This window comes from Lathyrus oleraceus, chromosome 7 (assembly GCF_024323335.1).
Source record: "Lathyrus oleraceus cultivar Zhongwan6 chromosome 7, CAAS_Psat_ZW6_1.0, whole genome shotgun sequence".
Taxonomy (NCBI): domain Eukaryota; kingdom Viridiplantae; phylum Streptophyta; class Magnoliopsida; order Fabales; family Fabaceae; genus Lathyrus; species Lathyrus oleraceus.
In genome coordinates, this window is record NC_066585.1 from 250299450 (window position 1) to 250306364 (window position 6915).

General features: G+C 40.2%; 1 non-coding gene across 1 annotated transcript; it reads left to right on the plus strand.

Annotated features, from left to right (window-relative positions):
* The first annotated feature begins 1207 nt into the window (after positions 1–1207).
* On the plus strand, positions 1208–1314 carry LOC127109430 (small nucleolar RNA R71). Its single transcript, XR_007796721.1, has one exon. It is a non-coding gene; the product is annotated as a small nucleolar RNA R71 (small nucleolar RNA).
* The last annotated feature ends 5601 nt before the right edge of the window (positions 1315–6915 follow it).

Here is a 6915-nt window from a genome sequence, read left to right on the forward strand (position 1 = left end):
TCTCGGAAATAGAATTGCATTCCAAGGGCTTTGGATCGTCAAGTCTACGTTTGTTGGTAAGGATGTCTTTGAGAAACTTGGCATAAGAAGGTATTTGGGTGATGGCTTCTGTGAAAGGGATTTCTACATGAAGTTTTTCTATAACTTTAATAAATTTTTGATATTGGTTATTGATCTGGGTTTGTTTGAGTCTTTGCGGATATGGTATAAGTGGTTTATATGGCGGGGGTGGTACGTAAGTTTTATCTTTAGGTTTTTCTCCTTTTTCTTGACCTTCCTGTTTTTCAGATTCCTCTGGTTCCTTTACTTCGTTCGGGGGTTCGGTATATTCCTTACATGTTTCGGGTTCACTCAATCTTGGGTTTGGTGGCTTATCATAAGCGTTCCCACTTTGTAGGGTAATGGCATTGGCTCGCCCTCTCAGATTCTGTTGAGGTTGTCCAGGGAACTGTCCTCCAGGTGTGGTTTGGGGGGCTTGATTTAAAGCTACCTGAGAGATCTGGGTTTCAAGCATCTTTGTATGAGTAACTATTTGGTCAACCTTGGTTCCTAACTGGGTAATCACTTCATTAACGTGAATTTTTTGGTTTATGAACTCTTTATTTTGTTGGGTTTGAGCGGTGATAAAGTTTTCCATAATTTTCTCAAGGCTCGGCTTTGGTGGAATAGGTTGCATAGGTTGATTTGATCTTGGGGCTTGGTAACCAGTTTGTCTCGGAGGTGCATTATTTTGGATTGGGTTATTGATTTCATAGGAGAAGTTCGGGTGATCCTCCATCCAGGGTTATAGGTATTCGAGTATGGGTTCCCTTGGGTGTAGTTCACTTGCTCAGAGTGGGTTTCGTTTAATAGATTGCATTCTGCAGATTGGTGTCCTTTGGTTCCACATATCTCACAATCCAACGAAACTGCGGCTACCGTATTCGAGTTTATGCACATTTGCTCGACTTTGAGGGCTAATGCGTCCATTCTAGATTGCATCATGTCTATAGAGCTTAGTTCATGCACTCCTCCTTGGGCTTCCTTCTTCTCAACTGTCGCTCGTTCGACTCCCCATGATTGATGGTTTTGAGCCATATCTTCGATGAGGGCACTAGCTTCAGGATAAGGTTTGTTCATCAGAGCACCGTCTGTGGCAGCATCGATGGTCATCTTAGTGTTATAATGAAGTCCATTATAGAAGGTCTGAATGATTAACCAATTTTGTAAACCATGATGTAGGCATGCTCTTAATAGCTATTTATATCTCTCCCAAGCTTCGAACAACGATTCTCCTTGGTTATGGGTAAATCTAGTTATATGGTTTCGAAGAACGGCGGTCTTACTTGAGGGAAAGTATCTAGCAAGGAATACTCTTCTAAGGTTATCCCAAGTCGTAATGGAATTAGGTGGAAGGGAATCTAACCATGATAGGGCTTTATCTCTGAGGGAAAAAGGGAATAATCTTAAACGGATTGCCTAAGGAGAAGCTCCATTGGTTTTAAAAGTGTCTACTAATTGGAGAAATATTTTTAAATGTTGGTTTGGGTTCTCAGTAGCGATACCTGCGAATTGTCTCTATTGCACTAGTTGCAACAGAGAGGGTTTAAGTTCGAAATTATTAGCTGGTATGGTTGGGTTTACTATACTAGAACAAGGTTCTTCGTTGGATGGTTGAGCGAAATCCTTAAGAGGTCTTTGGTTTTGATCTTCGGCCATAGCTCTCCTAATTCTATGAAAGAATAAACGTGCGCGAGCGTAACGTTCAGGTTCCGCAAGAGGGTATACTAAACTTCCGGTGCTGCGAGTTCTTCGCATTGACCAGCGGGTAATAACCTAAGTCTAGACAATATAACAACAGGGTATGAAATTTGACGAAATTGGTCCCCGACAACGGCGCCAAAAACTTGATGCGTGCTTTTCACAAGTATACGAACGCATCAGAGTAATATAAAAGATTGTCGAATCCACAAAGACCAAGTGTCAATCTATCGTTATCTATTGTTATGGTGTTTATCTAAGGTAATTAAAATAGGGGTTTTTAGAGTGTGCAATGACAAGTAAAGTGTTGAATAAATTTCAATTAATAAAGACAGGCTCGAATGTAATTCACATAATCAATTAACAATCCAAGTACTTGCTAATAGAACTACTTATGGGCAGTGTTTCCTAATTTGAAAAGAACCAATTTAACGGGAATTGTCGCTTTCGCGTATTCAAAACCGAGTTATACTCCCTAATCAAACCCTCTTATTGTCACTTATAAAAAGGTGCGCATTGCATTAGAGTAGTAAACCTATTTTTAAGAAATATAGTATCTTGACTAAGTTGAAAAGTATTTTAACCTGGATTTCTTAACCAAAAGAGGTTCTCACGAACTAGACTCTAAACATATAAACGCGTCCGGAAATAGTTTTAAAATCTCTCTTCTTCTTAAGTTAAAAACTCCTAATGAACTAAACAAAGCGTTTTCGCTGTTTTTGAAATAGTTAAAAACAATTAAGTTTAAAAAGATGTTGGACGACTTTCGATCTTACCCAATGGAAATTAAGTGCGGGAAAACTTAAGTTGAAAGTCAAAATAGCCCTTAAGTGTTTCTACGAACAATTGTACGGATTATTTGTTCAATTATGATCCATACATTCTAACCATATATTTTTAGTTAGACATGGTAAAGTAAAGGTGCATTTAATTTAAATAAAAGTAGTGCGAGTGCGGAAAGTAAATAAAAGTAGTGCGAGTGCGGAAAGTAAATAAAAGTAGTGCGAGTGCGAGAGATAAATAAAAGTAGTGCGAGTACGGGAAATAAACAAAGTAAAGCGAGTGCGAGAAATAAATAAAGTAAAGCGAGTGCGAGAAATAAATAAAGTAAATCGAGTGTGAGAAATAAATAAATTACAACGAGTGTGGGAAATAAATAAAGTAAAGTGAGTGCGGGAAAATAAAATAGATAAAGGTAAGCAATAAAAACCTGCTCCAATCGGAGGGTTGACTAAAATGCAAAGCGGAAATGAAGATGGCGGCAGGATTAACTTCCTTCCAAAGTGCTCAAACTCGATTACAGATTTGATTACAGACTTGATTACACAATTGTGGTAACACCTCGATGTGAAGCGATTACCACTTTAAAATACTGAATATATGCCTAAGTGAAACAAAGTTTGCTCTAAGTTTGCCTCTGCTCTAAGTTTGGATGATTAAACAAATGAATTCGAGTCTCTATTTATAGGAAAGTAAAATGATGGAAATGACAAGGATGCCCTTCAGTTTGAAATTGGGAGGGAAAACTTTTCCTCTTGTGGCGCCCACCACAGGCCCATAGCACCCGACACAAGGCCAATATGTGGCGCCTTAGTGGAAGTAGTGGGGAACGTGGTAGTTGAGGGAAGTTGAGCTAGGACACGTCATGGCAGGGTCTATGGCGCCAGCCACAGTGGAAGCCACAAGTACAAAATGCTGAGTTTTAGGGTTTTTAGCTCATTTTCACTCCTTTTCTCGATCGGGGCTCCGATTAAAGTAAAAACCTGAAAACAAAGAGAAACCTAGTAATAACATAACAAAATGATAATAAAACAACTAAAATGCATGCGAAATCGGAGTCGAAAATACAGTGAATGTCAGTGTCATCACTTACCCTTTTGGAGATCGTACTATCCTTGGGAGAGCACTGAAGGCATTCCAATTATCCTTTTAGTCATTGTGAATGTTCACTTTGTTTAAAAACAGTTTATAAAACTTTATTTGTTTTAAACAATGATATTTATCAATTAAAACATGCAAACATTTGTTAAACAAAAACAAATAAGAGTTCCAAGAATTGGATAAAGGCTCAAATTTATTTTATATGATGGTAGTGTGCAAATGGCAAGACTCCATGGATCTTTACAAATTTGTAATTGGTGATATATTTTAGAAAAAAGGGCTACATTGAACATAATGACCATTTCTCCACCAACTCCAAATCCAACGTATTTCAAGCTTCAGTTGACGATGACTGAGCGAGAATCTTTGACAGACGACAGCTTGTAGAACAAAGTCTTGTCAGGATGCAGTTACTTGCCAAATCCCTAATTTTTTCCTAGATTGCCCCAAAGTGAGGTACTCAATCTAGCGGGATATATATATTCAATTTTTTTCATGTCTCTAACTTTTTCTTGGACTGCCCTTTCGGGTTTTCAATCCACCGAGACGCTCATTTTTGCCTAAGCCACCCTTTCGGGTTTTCAACTTAGCGAGCTATTCTGTTTTTATTTATTTTAGGCGAAGTATTTCTTGACTGCATCTGAATTCACAGGATGAGTGAAATCCTCCCCATCCATAGTTGTAAGTATAAAAGCATCGCCTGAAAAGGCTCTTTTGACAACATATGGACCTTCATAGTTTGGAGTCCACTTGCCCTTGGATCGGGTGCGAAAGATAAAACTTTCTTGAGCACGAGGTCACCTTCTCGGATCATACGAGGCTTGATCTTCTTATCAAAGGCTTTCTTCATCCTTTGCTGATACAACTGACCATGGCACATGGCAGTTAATCTCTTCTCTTCAATTAAATTCAACTGGTCATAACGACTCTGAACCCATTCAGCCTCAGTCAACTTGACTTCCATCAAAACTCTCATTGATGGGATCTCGACCTCCACGGGGAGCACAACCTCCATGCCATATACAAGGGAGAAAGGGGTTGCCCCCGTTGAAGTGCGGATAGATGTACGATAGTCGTGCAAAGCAAATGGCAGCATCTCATGCCAATCTTTGTACGTAACAACCATCTTCTGGATAATCTTCTAGATGTTTTTGTTAGCAGCTTCAACAGCCCCATTCATCTTGGGTCTATAGGGAGAAGAATTATTATGTGCAATCTTGAACTCGCTACACAACTCCTTCATCATCTTGTTGTTCAAGTTAGATCCATTATCAATAATGATCTTGTCGGGCACACCATAACGACATATGAGTTGATTCTTGATAAACTTCACAACCACCTGCCTGGTCACATTCGCATATGATGCCGCTTCGAGCAACTTGGTGAAGTAATCAATTACTACGAGGATAAAACGGTGATCATTCGACGCCTTTGGCTCTATCATGCCAATCATGTCAATTCCCACATGGAGAAAGGCCATGGTGATGAAATAACATTCAGAAGTGTCGGGGGAATATGAACCTTATACGCATAAATCTGACACTTGTGGCATTTCTTCACATATTTGCAGCAGTCAGACTCCATTGTCAGCCAATTATAGCCTGCTCTCAACATCTTCTTTGCCATGGCATGTCCATTGGAATGGGTAACAAATGAACCCTCATGGACTTCAGTCATCAACTGGTTTGCTTCGTGACTATCCACACATCTGAGCAAAACCATGACAAAATTCCTCTTATAAAGCACATCGTCGTTGAGATAGCACATCGCCCCAGGAGGGTAAATCTGACTTTGGAGAAAGCACTTGATATCATAATACCATGGCTTATCATCTTTGACTTCTTCAACTGCAAATACATGAGCTGGTCTATCCAAGCGCATCACAGTGATATTGGGAACTTCATTCCAATATTTCACCACAATCATTGAAGCAAGCGTAGCAAGAGCATCTGCCATCTGATTCTCATCTCGAGGAATATGATGGAAGTCAACCTCAGTAAAGAACGTTGAAATCCTCCTCGCATAATCTCTGTATGGGATGAGGCAAGGCTGATTCGTCTCCCATTCACCCTTAATCTGATTGACAACAAGTGCCGAATCACCATAAACATCAAGATGATTGATCCTAAGATCAAGACACTCTTCCAAACCCATAATACAGGCCTCATACTCCGCCATATTATTCGTGCATTTGAAAGTTAGCCTTGCTGTAAAAGGAAAATGTGTGCCCTGAGGAGTAATAATCACTGCCCCAATACCATTTCCATATTGATTAACAGCGCCATCGAATACCATACCCCATCAGGAATCAGGCTCTGGCCCTTCATCGAGCGTAGGCTCATCGCAATCTTTCATCTTCAAATACAGAATCTCCTCATCGGGGAAGTCGTACTAAACAGGCTGATAATCCTCAATTGGTTGATGTGCCAAGTGGTCAGCCAAGATACTACCTTTAATAGCTTTCTGAGTTCGATACTCAATGTCATACTCAGACAACAACATCTGCCAACGGGCAATCCTCCCAGTTAAAGCAGATTTCTCAAAGATATACTTAATTGGATCTATTTTGGATATCAACCAAGTCGTATGATTCAACATATACTGGTGTAAGCGCTTAGCAGCCCAAGCCAAAGCACAACATGTCTTCTCAAGCATTGAGTATCGAGACTCACAATCAGTGAACTTCTTACTCAGATAGTATATAGCATACCCTTTCTTCCCTGATTCATCTTGCTGACCCAATACACAACCCATAGAGTCCTCAAGATCGGTCAAGTACATAATCAAGGGTCTCCCTTCCACAGGCGGAGACAAAATCGGAGGCTCAGACAGATACTCTTTGATACTCTCAAAGGCTTTTTGGAAATCCTTGGTCCAATCATGACGCTGATCTTTCCGGAGGAGCTTGAATATTGGCGCACATGTGGCAGTCATGTGGGATATAAATCTGGAAATATAATTCAAGCGGCCAAGAAAACCTCGGACTTGCTTCTCAGTTTTGGGCGCAGGCATCTCTTGTATTGCTTTGACCTTGGCGGGATCAACTTCAATACCTCTTTCACTAACGATAAAGCCCAATAACTTGCCGGAACGGACTCCAAATATACACTTGTTCGGATTCAAACGGAGTTTGTACTTCCTCAAACGGTGAAAAAGCTTCAACAAGTGCTCTACATGTTCAACATCCGTTCTCGACTTCGCAATCATATCACCAACATACACCTCGATCTCCTTGTGCATCATATCATGAAACAAGGTAGTCATAGCACGCTGATACGTGGCTCCGGCGTTCTT